Here is an 18,014-nt window from a genome sequence, read left to right as displayed (position 1 = left end):
TTCTGACTTGATTTCACATATACAAGCTTAAACCATCTTCTTCCAGACTTCAATACTCGACCTTAGAAGATCATTTCATATATTGAAGGAAGGATTACAATTGTTTTAACATCAAATTGAAGATCAAGACAAGTTTTAGGAGCATTCAAAAAAATAAAAATAAAAATATAGTAGGTTGCCTCCTACCAAGCGCTTCTTTAATGTCATCTTAGCTAAACATCTAGGTAATTTCTCACATTGACTCGAGAAGTTGTGACACCTCTTTTCCCGAATCAAACTCTCCTCCAAGAGATAATTTTAATCTATGGCCATTAACCTTGAATTTACCCTTTTCAAGATGTGTTAACTCAACTGTTCCATATGAGAAAACTTGTTTAACCACAAATGGACTAGACCAACGTGATTTCAACTTATCTATAAATAGCCAAAGTTTTGAGTTGAATAAAAGTACTTTATCTCCAGCTTGAAACTCCCACATTGGCTTTATTCAAGAATTATGCTACCTTTTATGTGTTCTTTGGTTAGATAGGCATTCTCATATGCATGTAGCCTCCATTCATATACCTCATTGACCTGCAATTCTCTTCTCAAACCTGCACTAGCTAGATCAAGATTAACCTATTAAATAGCCCAAAAAGCTTTATGCTAATCTTAATAAGTAGATGGAAAGATTTTGCATAAACTAATCTATAAGGAGTGGTGCCTAGAGTCATTTACAAGTAGTCCTTTAAGTCCATAGGGTGTCATCAAGTCTCATTGACCAATCCTTCATAGTACGATCTTCTCAAGAATTCTTTTGAGTCATCTATCCGTGTTCTCTACTTATGCACTAGTTTGAGGGTATAGGGGGTGGCAAATTTGTGGATGATGCAAACCCTTTTTAGCACTTTCTCTAGCTGAGCCTCGCAAAAGTGTGTGCCTCTATCAGTAATAATTGCCTTAGGAATGCTAAACTTGCAGAACATCTTTTCCAAGTACTATACCACTACCATAACATCATTTCAAGGCAAAGCTTGTGCCTCAATCCATTTGGACACATTATCAGTAGTTACTAAGATATATTTATTGCCAAAAGAATTAGAAAAAGGTCCCATGCAGTTGATTCCCCATACATTAATAATTTTATATTCAAGCATACCTTGTTGGGGCATCTCATCACGAGATGAAATGTTACCTCTTCGTTGGCAACAACCACATTCTTGCACAAATGATTGGCTATCCTTAAATAGAAGTGGCTAATAGAATCTTGATTCTAGCACTTTTTGAGCTGTTCTACTGCTCCATAATGTCCTCTACCTAATCCACTATGACGATGAATAAAAATTCTTATAGTTCTTGTCCATGCCACACACCTTTTGATTATCCTATAAGCACAAATTTTTAATAGAAAAGGGTCTTCTTAAAAGTAATATTTCAAATTAGCAAAGAATTTCTTCTTTTGTTGATAAGAATAATCTTTTGGTAGTTCCCTTACAACAAGATAATTAGCATAATCAGTATACCATGGAATTGTAAAATCTGATTCACTTACCAAACTTACCATGGCGTACAACTGCTCATACAAAAATGGTGATTGATGTCCTTTTCATGTAGTTCTTCCAAATGAGGGTTTTCGAGGGGCGATAAATGGTTAGCTGCCAGGTTTTTTGCTCCTCTCTTATCTTGTATTTCCAAGTCAAATTCCTTCAAAAGCAAAACCCATCTTATCAACCTTGCTTCTGCATCAGTCTTAGATAATAAATACCTCAATGTCGAATGGTTAGTATAGACAATTATAACGACTTGAAACTATATCACATGAGGTACTGTTCGCTTTGGCCCCCCACTGGGGTCACGGTTTTGTCCATTTGGCGGGTTCGAGAACTTCCCAGGAGGTCCTCCATCTTGGAATTTCTCTGAACCAAAAACGTTTAACTTTGAAGTTCCTACAACTCCACAGCCAAACAACTAAAAGGCGTCTCAAGTGATTAGTTCTAACTGTTTACATATATATCATTAACTATTCCTGCCCCATTTTGATGTGTAATTCGATTCATTTATGTACCCCCGTACCCTAGAGTGCTGTCACCCTAGAAGCCTGCCAGAAGCCGCTCCTTGTCCAGGCATCCTATTTTTGCCTCAATGTCCACTTCCCGCCCTTGTCGGACCGCTTCTCTAGGCCAGACTGTCATAATCACTTTTGATAAGATCAAGTATGATTGAAACTTGTCAAATACAAAAATCACTGCAATCAATTCCTTTTTAGTAGTACTGTAGTTTGCTTGCATTTTTGATAGGCTATTTACGCAGCTACAATCTAAGGCAGTGAACCTATCGATGCATTCTAGCACTCATGGCGAGTATCAAGGTCGTATTCCTCGAGAAAGTGAAAGCCCAGAGTTACTTCTTTGTTCTCTGTAATATTAGCCTAAAATGAATGATGAATAATCTCTAAATTAACTAATAACTACAAGCTAAGTTCTAAGGGAGATGCAGGAATGAATGGATAAATGAAACAACCAAGACAAGAAAGCAAACCCAAAGGGAACCTAAACTAGTTGGCAATCAAACAAAGATAACAGATTGATGAGTCAATTATGCTACCGTGGACGAATTCTTAACCAAATTCTTAACCAAATTCGGTTTCTCTCTCGAGCTCACCGAATTCCTAAACTCAAGAATATAAAGTTGGAATCTCTTCCTAACGATTGATTCTGAAATTAGCATTAAGCTTTAATCCGCCTCTATTAAGCTTTGTTTATTCTTAATCTGTCTAGTTAATTATCCTTATCTCTAAGTGATTATTAACTAGTTCTTGCTATTCAAAATTCCAATCGCCAAATGGATTTCTTAATCACATAAAGCAATCTAAACATCACAATTCACAACGTCTCATGAATAATGCATCATCTTATTAATACTGAAAGCAAGAAGGATACAAAACTAAACTCAAACAATCCAATAATTTAGTACTAAGCCAACATAGTAAAAAAAATCCCAATGGATTTAATCAATCTAGCTAAAATTCTGAATCTGCTCTACGATTGATCTCCCCAATTGCCTCCTAATTTGCTCCGCTACTATTTTGTACTCGGAGTCTTGCGATTCTGGGATTCTTCCTCTGTGCAACTCTCTCCCAAACTCAGCACTATGCAAAAACTGAACTAGCCGCAGGAGCTCTCTCTCGCTTCTTGCTTCTTGCTTAGCTCTAGAAATAGTTTTCCATATATATTTGTCTCAGAACGGACGGAGTCCAGGTCATGCTGAAGATCAGCACGGCCGGAGTCTAGGTTGTGCTGAACATTCGAATCTCACCAATTAGGGTTTCTTCATGGCCGTGCCCCCGCCAGTGCTGAGCCACCACGAGCCATGCTGGAGGCCGTGGTGGCTATGGAAACCATGCCCAAAATGCCATGTTTTGAAGACCAAAAGCTCATGGTTGGTCACGGCCAGAGTCCAGGCTGTGCTGATCAGCACGGCCTTGACCTAGGCCGTGCTCAATGTATGCACTACGAGGTCTTGTCCAATCTTGATGAATTCCTGTCCGTTTTCGCATGTACTGATCTATAATTGCTCAAATATTGATGATGGTCCTATAAATTCTCCTTAAATGCAAAAGAACACAAAACACGGGTGATCTTGGAATAAAAGCACAATAGTTGTTAAAAAAATATGCAATAATATGCAAGCAAATATGTGTAAAACTATGCATATCAAATCACCCCACACTTAAGCTATTGCCTGTCCTCAAGCAATTAACAACTCACCTCACAAAACTGCAGTCAGCAATTCCTAACAGTTTACGCCCCCAGTCCATAATAGATAGCATTCAACACATCTCAAAGGATACTCAATCGTAAATCAAATTGCAATTCATTAACAGAGAATGGAAATAATATTAATGTACGAATAACTTAAATGACAACTTAATATAAACATCATGAACCAATGCCTCACTGGGATCACTTAAGTCACTCAAAGTGTATATAAGGTGAAAAAAAAATCCCTCAAAGCAAATGCACAAGACCCGCTCACCATAAGCTTGCTGAGAAATCATATCTTCGCTACTGTGAATAAGTAAATACCAAAATCAAAGGGTCTTTAATAAGGTTGTAATGGGGCTAAGGTAAAGGTACAAAGATTTGCACAGAAGTGTGAAAATGCTGGAAATCTTGCAAATAAATAACAGTATATGCTCAAAGGATTAAATGCCTAAAAACACAAAAAGAATTATTCACTAAAATCCCTACTTCGTAGAATAACGCTCGCAAATGCTCTAAATCCAATAAAGAGATAAATAATTAAAGAATTTTATTTATTTTTCTTCTTCTTCTTCTTCTTTTTTTTTTCTTTCTTTTTTCTTTAAATAATGAACTAGCAGCTTATAAGCGACTACTGCATACAACTTGAATAAATGTAAAGAATAAAAAATATAATTTGGATCAAAGGGAGCATCTAAAATATCAAAAAGACTTAGTGAATTTACCAACATAGCAACTGGCATTTTAATCCCACATAGGGGTAAGCAAATCACAAAAAGAAATTCCAGCATAAGGGTAAAGGAAAGATAAATGTAAAGAATGGTATAATTGAGTTGTATAGGTATAAATTATGAAGAAAAGGTTAAGGCTCAAAACTGGCTAACTAATGGAAACATAAAGGGGTAGGCTTTTGGCCAAATGTGGTGAATCCTAAATCACCCAAATCATCTCATGGTATTCATAATATTCATGTAACTTCAACACGCATTACAAAGCAAGTTCTAGAAACAAAGTCAAGTATAATGCACACTCAAACAAGAAATATAAAGAGCATAAGTATAATGAATGATTAACAGGCTCAAAATATCACTTTGAGGTGTGGTATTAGGTGCAATTGGTTCTCAACATCATTGATTGAATCATTACTTAAGAAACACATGCATATGACATTATCAACGTTCTAAGTTAAAATTCGACAATTCGAAAAACAATTGAATAACACCGGTTTAACCCGGCAGGGCTGATGTGTAAAACACCATCAATTATTTTCCAAGGACAATGAACAATAAAGAAAAGCAACTACAATTCTATAAATCAAGTCATCAATCAGCTCAAAAAATAGCATACTTAAGTGCATAAAGACATAGTGTCCTAACATCCTAACAATGCACAACACCTAGTGATAGCAATTTCAGATATATCTAACAACCATAGGGGAGAGAAAGATTATAAGGTTTACCCATAACCACCCCACACTTGAAGAACACATCGTCCTCAGTGTAAAATATTTTGGATACCTCGCATGGGATGCTCAACTAGGAGAAATAAAGGCAATACAATCCAAATGATGACATGTATGAAAAATAAAGTAAATAAATGCAGAAAATAAAAAGATCTAGGGGACTGCCCTGATTATCCGCCGAGGTTGGTGTAGTGGATTCAGTGCGTCCTCGATAGAAGCTGAAAATAATAAAATAAAGAAATTATCGAGACTGAAAAGAAAAATTAAATAAACTATGAAAACTAAAACTAATAAAATATTTCAAAACGAAAGGTTATAATATTAAAAATGAAAGATAAAATCTGGGGTGTCTCCCAAAAGCGCTTCTTTTTTATGTGATGAGTCTTCTTAGCTGGACTCATGGTGAAAAGCAAACGGGTGCGATCGACTACCATCCATCCTTCTTCCAAGCAAATGGCTTCAAGTATCCGCTTAGAGGGATAATCATCAATTTCCTCTTCTCGACTGTCAAGCAAGCTGCCAATATGATGAGTAAAACTCGCTCCTCATATAGTTGCACGTAGTCATGATGCTCTAGGGGCTCTTCCAATTTGAAAGCTGAAGTTTCACCAATTGGAAGGATCTACGGTTGGGCAATTTCTTCAGGAATGTCAATGGTTTTCTCCAGTCATTGGCTTGGTTCACTTGCTAGAAGGAACTCTAGCTGCTGCAAGACTTCTTCGTTGGATAACTCGTGCTCATCTTCCATCATTGAAGGGACATGTGGAAAATCCACCAAAAATTCCTATAGCTGCAACTCAGCATCATCAACTGTACGTTCCTATTGGTAGTCTTTCAGAGGAATCATGTTTGCCTCTTCCTTTTCTGGTTCTATCTCCATGTTCAAGGAGTCCTCCTACACATAAGCATCATCGTCAAACATAGTAGATAAACCAAAAAAATTCTCACCTGAACGCAAAGTGACGGCGCTCAAATGTTCCACGGGTTTAGTAGTGTTTGATGGAGTTCCCAATTGTTCTACAGCTAGTAACTTGAAGATCAAGCCTACTTGATGCTTTATGTTCTCAATCGAGGCTTGTTGACTTTCAAGTACCCTCTCTGTTTATTGGAATCTATCCTCAAGACTTGTAAAGAACCTCATCATCAGCTCCTCTGAAACTAACTCTTCATTTGGAGTTGCAGGTGCAAGACTAGGCTGCTGATGTAGTTGCTAAAATCCTAGTGGTTCTTGGCCATCTAAGCTCCATCCAAAGGGTGAATAAGTGCTCCATTCTTTATTGTAGGTGCTTTCATATGAGTTATTTAGCCAGCTTCCCGTATCTATTCACCTGTTCAAAGTTATAAGAATAATAAGCAAAATCACTGCACAATGGACAATCATTACTCAAAGTGTAAACCACAACAAATTTCATAAAAATCTTGAGATGAAAGGGTAGGAGTAGAGAGTTGATTGGTAGCCCTGCAAGACGATTCCACTTGAGCTGCTAAGGCTGCACGGGTGTCCCAATTTTCAGCACTCTCTTAGTTCCTGATCCCATTCTCCAACGCGTCATACAAAGAGTTTGAATTTAACATTGAACCTCCTTATCATTCACTACCTGAATCATAAACTTAAAATAAATAAATATGTACAAATAAATAGCAAAATAAAAAAATGGCTAAAGTAATAAATAGCAAATTTCACTCTAGTTTTCAAACATTCCTCGGCAACGGTGCCAAAAACTTGATAGGCTATTTACGTAGCTACAAACTAAGGCAGTGAACCTATCGATGCAGTCTAGCACTCATGGCGAGTATCAAGGTCGTATTCCACGGGAAAGTGAAAGCCTAGAGTTACTTCTTTGTTCTCTGTAATATTAGCCTAAAATGAATGATGAATAATCTCTAAATTAACTAATAACTACAAGTTAAGTTCTAAGGGAGATGCAGGAATGAATGGATAAATGAAACAACCAAGACAAGAAAGCAAACCCAAAGGGAACCTAAACTAGTTGGCAATCAAACAAAAGATAACAGATTAATGAGTCTAATTATGCTACTCGTGGACGAATTCTTAACCGATTTCGGTTTCTGTCTCGAGCTCACCGAATTCCTAAACTCAAGAACCTAAAGTTGGAATCTCTTCCTAATGATTGATTCTTAAATTAGCATTAAGATTTAATCCGCCTCTATTAAGCTTTGTTAATTCTTAATCCGGCTAGTTAATTATCTTTATCTCTAAGTGCTTATTAACCAGTTCTTGCTATTCAAAATTCCAATCGCCAAATGGATTTCTCAATCACATAATGCAATTCTAAACATCACAATTCACAACGTCTCATGAATAATGCATCATCTTATTAATACTGAAAGCAAGAAGGATACAAAACTAAACTCAAATAATCCAACAATTTAGTACTAAGCCAACATAGTAAAAAGAATCCCAATGGATTTAATCAATCTAGCTAAACATGTTCATCTTTAAAACAACTAGGAAATCAATTATAATGAAAGAATAACAAAAATGGAACATCTACACCCTTTTCTCTTGAATCGGATGAACAACTCAAATTTTGAATCTACTCTACGATTGATCTATCCAATTGCCTTTCGATTTGCTCCACTACTGTTTTGCACTAAGAGTCTTGCAATTTCGGGATTCTTCCTTTCTGCAACTCTCTCCCGAACTCAGCACTATGCAAAAATCGAACCAGCCGCTGGAGCTCTCTCTCGCTCCTTGCTTCTTGCTTAGCTCCAGAAATAGTTTTCCATATATATTTGTCTCAGCACAGCCGTGGTCATGGCCGTGCTGGTCAGCACGGCCGGAGTCCAGGCAATGCTGAACATTCAGATCCCACCAATTAGGATTTCTTCATGGCCGTGCCCCCGCCGGTGCTAAGCGACCACGCACCGTGCTGGAGGCCGTGGTGGCTATGGAAACCATGCCCAAAATGCCATATTTTGAAGACCAAAAGCTCATGGTTGGTCACGGCTAGAGTCCAGGCCGTGCTTAATGTATGCACTACGAGTTCTTGTCCGATCTTGATGAATTCCCATCTGTTTTCGCATGTATTGATCTATAATTGCTCAAATACTGATGATGGTCCTATAAATTCTCCTTAAATGCAAAAGAACACAAAACACGGGTGATCTTGGAATAAAAGCACAATAGTTGCTAAGAAAATACGCAATAATATGCAAGCAAATATGTGTAAAACTCTGCATATCAATTTTAGTCATCGTTTACTAGCATAATATCTAGGTTGAAAGTGTTTTTTCTTCTTTTGACTAAGAACGGCTCCAACTACAAAGTCACTCGCATCACATATCAGCTCAAAGTGGAGACTCCAATCTAGTGCCACATAGTTGTGGCATCAATAAGCTTAGCTTTAAGAGAGGAGAAGGTAACCGTACACTCTTCATCAAACACAAAATTGACATCCTTCTCCAAAAGCCTTGTAACGAGTCTAGCTATTTTAGAGAAATCCTTAATAAATCTACGGTAAAATCTCACATGTCCAAGAAAATTCCTAATAGCTATAATAGATGAATGGGGTGGCAATTTCTCAATAGTTTCACTCTCTATCCAGCTGAATTCCCTTGTTTAAAATCTTATGGCATATAACAATACCCTCTTGTACCATAAAATGGCACTTCTTCCAATTCAAAACTAGATTGGTCTCCTCACGTCTAAGCAATACCCTCTCCAAGTGCTCCAAACATTGCTCAAACAAGTCCGCATTAATAAAAAAGTTATCCATGAAGATCTCTATAATATCCTCTACCAAGTCATCAAAGATAGCCATCATGCACCACTGAAATGTGGTTGCTGCATTACACAAACCAAATGGCATTTTTCTATAGGCAAAGGTCCCATAGGGCATGTGAAGGTGGTATTCTCTTGATCTTCAAGGGCTATTGGATTTTGAGAATACACTGATATACCATCTAAGAAGTAATAATGCTTATGCCCTAACAATCTTTCTAACATTTGATAAAAAAAAGCAGTGGAAAGTGATCTATTCTAGTGGCATTATTCAACTTCCTATAGTCGATGCACACTCTCCATCTTTTTACTGCTCTTGGTAGGATAAGCTCATTGTTTTTATTTATCGCAACATCATGCCTCCTTTCTTAGGCACTACCTGTACTGGGCTTACCCAATAACTAATTGAAATGGGATAAATTATTCCTACATCAAGAAGCTTGTTCACTTTCTTCTTTACTACTTCTTTCATGTTGGAATTTTGATGCCTTAATGGCGGCACCACAATCTTGAACTCTTCTTTCATTAGGATCTTGTGCGTGAAAAAGTGCTAATCTCTTTCATATCTATAAATTTTCATGCTATGGCTCTTTGTTGCCTCCTCAACACTTCTAATAATTTAACTTTTTGTTCCTCTAATAACTTAGAACTAACTATTACTGGTAACTTGGATCCTTCTATTAAGAATGCATATTCCAAATGAGCTGGGAGCTGCTTAAGCTCCAAAGTAGGCAGGTCCTTAATGGATGGTTTCATCCTCTCTTCCTTTGGCATCTCAATAGACTCGAATGCCCTTTTCCTCATGGATTTTGCAGCCTTAAAGTTTCTTCCATTTCATATTTTCTCTGGCAACTTGCTCTGAAACACCATTGAGCACTCCTCATTGAGCTGAACATAGGCGACCTCCTCCAACTTCCTTTTTCTGCTAAGTATGTCCTTTAAGAACTTAGCATACTTCGGCATCTGTTCCAATGCATCAATAAAAGGCAAGTTAATATGCAGTTGTCTAAAAATATCTAAAAACTTACTAAACTACTCTTTCGCCTCTGCTTGTTTAGTTCTAGCAGGATAAGGAATCTTAGGTTGATATTCTCTGACTGGAATTGATTTCACCTTTTGTCCCTCAGGTTCCCTAACCTTACTACTCGCCTCAACCTGCACATTGATAGTGGCGTCATAAAAAATAGGCTTAGAAGGAGCTAAAACTAACTTACCTGAACGCAAAGTGATGGCATTCACGTGCTCCTTTGGATTAGACTCAGTGGTGCTCGGGAGCGCTCCTTGCTGCCTCTCAGACAACATCTTAGAGATTTGGCCAATCTGGGTCTCCAAGTTCCGAATCAAGGCCTACTGGTTCCTAAGTGCACTATCAGTTTGCTGGAACCTCATCTCCGTAGACGTCACAAACTTCATCACAAGCTCCTCTAAATTTGACTTCTTTTCTGGTAGAGGGAGAAGCATGCGAGCCAGTGAATATTCTTGCATTTCTTGATGAAGTCTCCGAAAATCAGGTGGACCTTGAGTGTTATTGTTCCTCCAAGTCAAGTTGGGATGATTGCGCCACCCGAGTTGTATGTATTACTTTGTAAGGATTGTTATGCTTGCCTTGGGGCATTCCCATATAGTCAACTGCTCAACATCGGAAGACATAACAGAATTAGATGGAAAAGTAGTAGAGGACGAAGCAAACATACCTCCCGTGATGCAGTTTGCATTGTAATCGCGGGCCACCATAAAACTCGCGACCAACGTTCCTTTGCACGAGCATCGGAGTTGGTCGATCTTCTTGGCTAGAAGCTCCACTTGGTACGCCAAGGCTATTTGTAGAGTCCACTTGGTTGACCACTCCCTGTCTTCCTGGTCGGCTCCTAGAGGATTGCCAACGATAGTTGTTCATGGACATTTCCTCTATCGGGTTCCGAGCACCGCTTGGGTGTCTTACTATTTAGCGCCCCACTGCTGCGGCATCCACCGCCTCGTTGTAAGGCTCGACTGCTTGTAGAAGGTGCGAACACGCATCCACACCGGCAATCATGATGTGGGCAGCATCTCGAAAGATCCTTAAACCTCCCCATGCATCGTACATGCTTTCATCATCAAACTGCATAAAAGAAGATATGTCATTTCTAAGTTTTGCAGTTTTAGCGGGAGGAAAATACTTGTATAGAAATTTTTTGGCCAACGCCTTCCAAGTAGTGATCGTCTGTTGTGGAAGAGATTGCAGCCATCTCTTTGCTCTGTCCCTCAAGGAAAATGAAAACAATCTCAGCTGAATGGCATCGTCGGTTTGCTGGATCATCTGGATGTGTCACAAATCTCTAAAAAGTTGGAGATATGTGTCACAAATCTTGAATGTGTCACAAATCTCTAAAAAGTTGGAGATATATGCATTGGGATCCTCACTGGGCAATCCTCCAAACTGCACGCTTTACTGGATCATCTGGATAACATTGGCCTTTATCTCAAAATTGTTGGCCGCTACAGAAGGTCTGACTATACTCGTTTTCGTCCCATCTAAAGAGGGTCGAGCAAACTCGTACATGGTCCTTTGATCATCATCGACCAGGGGGTTGAGGTTCTCCATTGCGTCAACTCCTTGAACCTGAACTGTAACTCTGTCCTCCTCCTCAACTGCCTGCAAACATCGTCTCAATAATCTGAGAGAGCGCTCCGGGTCAGATAAGGGTGCTATAGGATCAGGGTTAGAGCTCCCGGTCATATACTACCCGGCAAACAACCAAACAACCACCAATCAATTAAAAATAATATAATAATAAATAATAAAAAAATAAAGAATAATTGAATAAACAAACAATGACTAAATTAACACAAAAATAATTCACTCTAGTTCACCGTTACTGTTTCCCCGGCAACGGCGCCAAAAACTTAATGGGCTCTTTATGCAACCTACACCTAAGGTAGTGAACCTACCGATGCAGCCTAGCACTAGTGAGTATCAAGGTCGTATCCCTGGAGATCGGGTGAACCTAGAGTTACTACTGTTTACTATGTTATCTAGTCTGAAATAGGGTGTGAAAGTTCTAACGTACCAGCTAATGGTTATGAGTGCAAATAAGTAAATGAAGGACAACGAACAATCAAAAGACAATTGCAAGGAGAGAAACAAACCCAAAAGGGAGCCTAAGTGATGGAATTCTAAAGATGGATTTTATGGATTGCCGATCTTGCTTACCCGTGCCTAAATCCTGAATTGAATCCCGGTTCCTCTCTCGAGCTTACCGAATTCCTAAACCTGCACTAATCTAATGGAATCTCTTCCTATTGAATTACTATAGATTAGCATTAAGTATGATTTAAAACTATTAAGAGTTATTAATTCTTAATCCGGCGAGTAAATCAACCTTATCTCTAAGTGTTAACTACTAGTCCTTACTATTCAATGTCCAGTTGTAACAAGCATTTCTCAATGTCAAGAAACAACCCAATAAACCATTAATTCAACGTCTCAAATTAACTGAATCAAACTTTTATTACTAAATAGCATGAAGATTGCAAGAATGAAAATTATAAAACTAACAATTAAGCATAATCCATCAACAAAGGTGAACCCCAATGGGTTCAAAAGATCTAGCTACTCATGTTCATGGTTAAAGCAATTGGGGAACAAAATAAGGAAAAGAAAATTAAAGGCATGTACACCCTTCTCTTTCAAGCTGAATGAAAAACCCTAAATTTGCAAATTCAAAATCTCAAACCCTAGTTGCCTCTTGCTCGATTTGAGAACCAATCAGCAAACCTCGCCCAATCTTCAATCTATGAAGGGAATCCGATTGAAACCTTGATCCAAGTCTCCTTTTTTCTTGGTTTCAGCTCAGAAAATCCTTAGAGAGAGAAAAATTAGGGTTTTGGACGTTCTAACCCTAGCCTCCCTTTTTTCTTTCCTCTCTTCATTCTTTTAATTATTCCCCTTGTCGCCGCCAACACGGCCGTGTTCTTGGCCGTGTTGGGGACACAGGCTGTGCTCCTGGCCGTGCTCCTTAAGAACTTCCTTTTCTTTGATGTTTTGATGCACGCAACACGGCCGTGTTGATGCCCGTGTTAGGAATACGGCCAGTGTTGAAACCAACACGGCCATGTTCAGCTTCCTGATGCTCATACTTAGCTCGTTTCGGCTGCTTTGATGTCCAATTATGCTCCAATTCTTTCCTTTTTCATTCTTTGACTTCTTTTGGACCTAATGCACACAAACAAATGCATAGGGTGAGTGTTGATACCAATTCACATCCAAATATCCATAAAATCGATTAAAAACCCCATTTAGATGTGTGTATTTTACGCACATCACTTGCCATTAAGGCCAGCTGATGGTCAATGGTGTCGGAAGGACTCCTATATGATTTGGTCAGATTCGGTAGGAATGGAATGCTATTGAGAATCATATCGAACATTGTCGTAGGAGGTGCCTCAGAGGCAGCAGTGGTAGAAGAAATGGAAACGAGGGTAGCCATAGTACGAAGAAGGGTCCTGCCTCCTCTCTACTGCCTTAGGATCAATAGACCAGGAAAAATGAATACATCAAAAAAGAAAATGTGTACATGTTGTCTATAGTCGATATCAAGCACATGAGGATACTTTTTGCGGGCCAACTTGCCACATGTGGTATCTATACGAGCGCATTTATGTTTATGAGAGGGGGCCTACTCTTTGATGTTTGCCTATGTCGCCTCCATTATGTATATTTTGGATAGTTGACTTCTCAGCTGAGGAGTGTTAGGAGTGCTTCGAGGGTTATGATGACCTCAAGGACCTTACCATTATGCACTCATCTTTCATGGCTCAACTATTAGGATTTATGCCTCTAGACAACACTAGCTCCTCCTATCCTCAAGTCAATTAGCACAGATCTCCAATCACATAAACATGTAAGTATCTGAACCTTAATCATTTAAAATTGAATTAATGAATGTTTTTCTTACCTGATCCTAGATAGGGCATTGATCCACATGCAATGTGCATGGATTTGGGCCCACTTTATAATCACACTCTTGCTCGAGTCCCAACGACTCGGGAGAAAGAAAGCACGAGAAGTATTAATGGGACTGGAGCCTATCAGCAAACCGAGTTCTAAAGCCCAAACCTACAATCAAGCAATTAGTATAAGAAGCAATAATGAAAAGTGCAAGAAGAAATATAATAGAGGAGAAAGGTGTACATGGATGGCATGGCATAATCTCTAAAGCTTATTGCTCCCACGGACCGTGATGTCAAACTGCTGATACAGATAAGCAAAGGAAGTGGATCTTTAGTTGTAAGAAGAGGCCTAGTGCAAGTCCCTCAAGGGTGCTAGGTAATGCAAGTTTAGAAAATTCCATGAATCGCAAAACAAGATGGTCCTAAATAGTAAATAAGAGAAGCTTGGGCCATCTGATCTACCTCCCTAGCAGATCGAGGTGTGAATCCCTTGTAATCGAGCGGAGTACACTAATAGGCTAAGTTGTAGGTGTCTTACGCATTTGTAAGAATCCCAAAAGGATAGTAATATACTGGTCATGAATACTATACCATTGATTGTGAATCACATCTTCAAAAGGAATGGGGGTACTTGAGAAGTCGATATCTATGATAGCAGCAAATATAAGTGGAGATAGAGTCAACTCCCCAACTAGAGTGTGGAAAGTGTGAGTGGTGTCCATCCATTACTCATTCAGTGCATAGAAAAAATTATGATCTGTGCTTCCAATAGTCGAGGGGAGAGTTGCCACAAACTGGCAGAACTCGGTATCTCCAATTCGAACCTGCACAGCACCCGATGTGCCCCCTAGAAACTACCAGTGAACCAGATCGAGACCATATTTGTGCACAGCGATTTTGGGCGCACACCCAAGTGTCTTTAGCGTCTACGGCACCGTAAGGCTTTTCAACCTAATCGGAAACACGCTAACTAGTCACTGAGACTAGCACAAGATAGGAGTCACCACCTGGATAATTCATCGGAACACTTTTACTAATGAGTGACGTTTCTCAGATTCCATAAGGAAGCTTATGCCACAAATCTAGAGATGGATTTAGAAGCTAACTTTGTGTATCTTAGTCTTTAATTTTATTGTTTAACAAATTATTCCCTATAAACACAAAATTTTATATAGAAACATACCATAAAACATATAAAGCCCTCTCAAGTCTAGTCCATTTATTAAGCCCAACCCACATTTAAGTTATTTATCTAGCTTACTAAATCAACTATATACAAGGTCTAGTCTAGCCTAATTACCAGTTATGCTCTTGAGTTCTAGCCTTTAAGCCTAATGGACTACTTTTTATGATAAAGCCTAATTATGTGATTCCTAATCTAATATGGCCCAATTGTCATAGCTAAAGCATGGCAGAGCCCTTTAGGTCTATATTTATTTTAGATTTTAAGTCCAATTACCATCAATTAGCCTAGTGGATTAAATTTTCATATCAGGAAAATTTTAAGGCCTATGTCTATGTGGCCCATTTTAGTCAATCAATCACATAACACTTATTTAGTCATACAGTAAGTAACAAAATAAAAAAATAAAATACAAGACATAAATCTAACTATACAACCCGCCTACAACTAAAAGGGAAAATAAAAAATGCCTACAACTAATTATAGAATGTAAATAAATTAATAAATACATAAAAGAATCCACAAATAGCCGAAATCTAGGATTTCATGGTATAGAGCTGATCAGTTATGGGTGAAGAGTCGATAGGCTCAACACAGATCCAAATTGGCTCTATACTGAGCTGATTGGTTCTAGTGCTTTGTCAAGCAATTTTTGACAGTTCTTCCCTCGATTGGATGCCCCAGAACCATTCACGCATGCTCAGAAAACATGAAATCAATTAAAACATGTAAAATCAATTAGAAAACATAAAATCAATTAGAAATCCTAAATAGAACATGCAAACCTTAAAAAACCTAGACTAATACTAAACAAGAAATGGTTGATTATGAAATTTGGATTATGCAATTTCTAAAACTTTTAACTATCAATTTATTAAAGAATTATAGATTTAATCTAAATCCTAAACATGTTACTAATAATTAAAGAAAATAAAACAATCAAAACCCTACATGTTCCTATTATCAGATTTAAATCCCTAGCAATATCATAATATGCAATCATCTAAAAATCTATTCTAATCATATAAATCACATAAATAAAAATATTCAATCCTTAGATTATCACTGTAGTTGGTTGTTCGACGAGTCTGAAGAGACAATGATGCAGTTGAATCGAAGATCAGTTAAGGATCCAATGCTGCTTGAGGTATGAAGAAGGCTTTTGTCATTCTCTTTAAAACCTTTCTTCATTTTCCTAGTTCTTTCTTAGTATCACACTCTTTGTATTTTTCCTCAAAAAAATTATATCGCTTATATCGCCTAGTGTTGCTAGTTGTTAGTAACTGTTGGTAACCCTAAACTTAAAAGTTAAATATGTATATATAGAGCTAGAGTTTAGGAAGCCCTAGGAACATATCGATATGTTTGAAGTTTCTTTTAGAGATTATCTCTGATAAAATCAAATAAAACCCCATATTTACCAATAAAAACCTTCTAGAAAATCATTTTGTAGTAAAAGTGCTAAAAAACAAAGTCGAATCAAGAAAATCACGAATCGGCATTGTGTAGAATTGGTCGGCTCCGTGTGGCTCTTCGTAGAGCCAATTGGCTCTAAAAAAGCAAAAGTTCATGAATAGTTTATAATTTAGTCTCCGAACTTGTGAAATTCATCCTTTTGACCCTCAAACTTTATCTTTCTTGACAATTAAATCTAAATTGATTTAAAAAAAGTGATTTTGGTTGGACTAACCTCAATCTTAAAGATTCGCCCGTCCTCCATCCCTCGAGACCCGAGAAGGCGGTAACTTTCATAATAAGATTTTCCATTATTCCCTCGATATCTAGATCCAAAAAATGGTTGCTAACAGCTGCCCCCGGTTTATCAAAATTTATAAGCATGCAATGCATTTTAAATAAATTGAGATAAATCATAAATGTCAAGGATACTACAAAAGGATATCTTGGTGAGCTATAGAATCTACACCTTGTAAACTCAAACTTTGATTGTTTATTTGATGTGGGGACCACACCCGCTTGAATCTTTGAGAACTTTGCTTGCTTAGGTCGAGGACTTCGCCTACTTAGGTTGAGGATTTTGCTTGCTTAGGTGAGGACTTCGCCTGCTTGGGTTGAGGACTTCACTTGCTATTTGGGAACCACGTCCAATGATTTTGGAACCACGTGTGTTGATGTGGGGACCACGCCCGCTGACTTCAGAATCATGTCCATTGATATAGGGACCACGCCCCGCTAATTTAATATTTGCAGAGACCTTCCTCTGACTATATTCTATTTCAGGGAGCAATTTACCACTTCAGGTCAATTTGGTAATTTTCCATTTCCGGGTACTTTTGGTTAGAATTTCTCGCCTCAGGGTGCTTTCTAATTCATTTGATGTCTTGTAGAAGATACGTTGATAACTAGTCTGCGCAAGGACTAAAATGTAATTTTGACGGATCAAGGACCACTTTTGTAATTTCTTGGAAATCCCACCTCGAGATGCAAACTAGCCTTACATGTGTCTTTTGGAGACTTGGATCGATTTTTGGACTAAAATGTGACTTTGATAGGTCGAGGACCTTAATGGCACTTTTTCCCTCTTTAGGCCCTATATAAGCCTTAACATCCATTCACAAATCACTTTATCTCATTTGCCTTCTTGTTTTCTCTCAAAACCCCTTTTCACTTTTTCTTCGGTTTCTCATTTGTTTCATAACTAAATCTTTTGAAACCAGTCTTGAGATGCCGCCTCATCATCGAGATTCTCAGGACGCACTCTGATTGCAGTAAACTAGGAGTTTTCGCCACCGATTTCTTGCCAGAATGACTTAAGGCTTGTGAAAGGAGAGGAGATCCCCCTTTTAGTGAAATTGAACACTTACCAGGCGTTCTCGACTGTCGAAGAGGTTTTTTTCTTTTCGGCTTTAAACTTTATTTCTTATCACTTATATACTAGATACACATGCTATTTGTTCAAAATAAGTATAATTTTATGATAAAATGTGCGAAAAA

At 38.1% G+C, this 18,014-nt stretch overlaps 1 non-coding gene across 1 annotated transcript; it reads left to right on the top strand.

Annotated features, from left to right (window-relative positions):
- Window positions 1–10,976: 10,976 nt before the first annotated feature.
- Window positions 10,977–11,081, top strand: LOC112534991. The gene has a single exon (XR_003079198.2). It is a non-coding gene; the product is annotated as a small nucleolar RNA R71 (small nucleolar RNA).
- Window positions 11,082–18,014: the final 6,933 nt, after the last annotated feature.

Source organism: Ricinus communis, chromosome 2 (genome assembly GCF_019578655.1).
Source record: "Ricinus communis isolate WT05 ecotype wild-type chromosome 2, ASM1957865v1, whole genome shotgun sequence".
In the NCBI taxonomy this organism is placed as follows: domain Eukaryota; kingdom Viridiplantae; phylum Streptophyta; class Magnoliopsida; order Malpighiales; family Euphorbiaceae; genus Ricinus; species Ricinus communis.
Note: the sequence above shows the minus strand (reverse complement) of the source record. Positions and strands in the feature narration are given on the sequence as shown.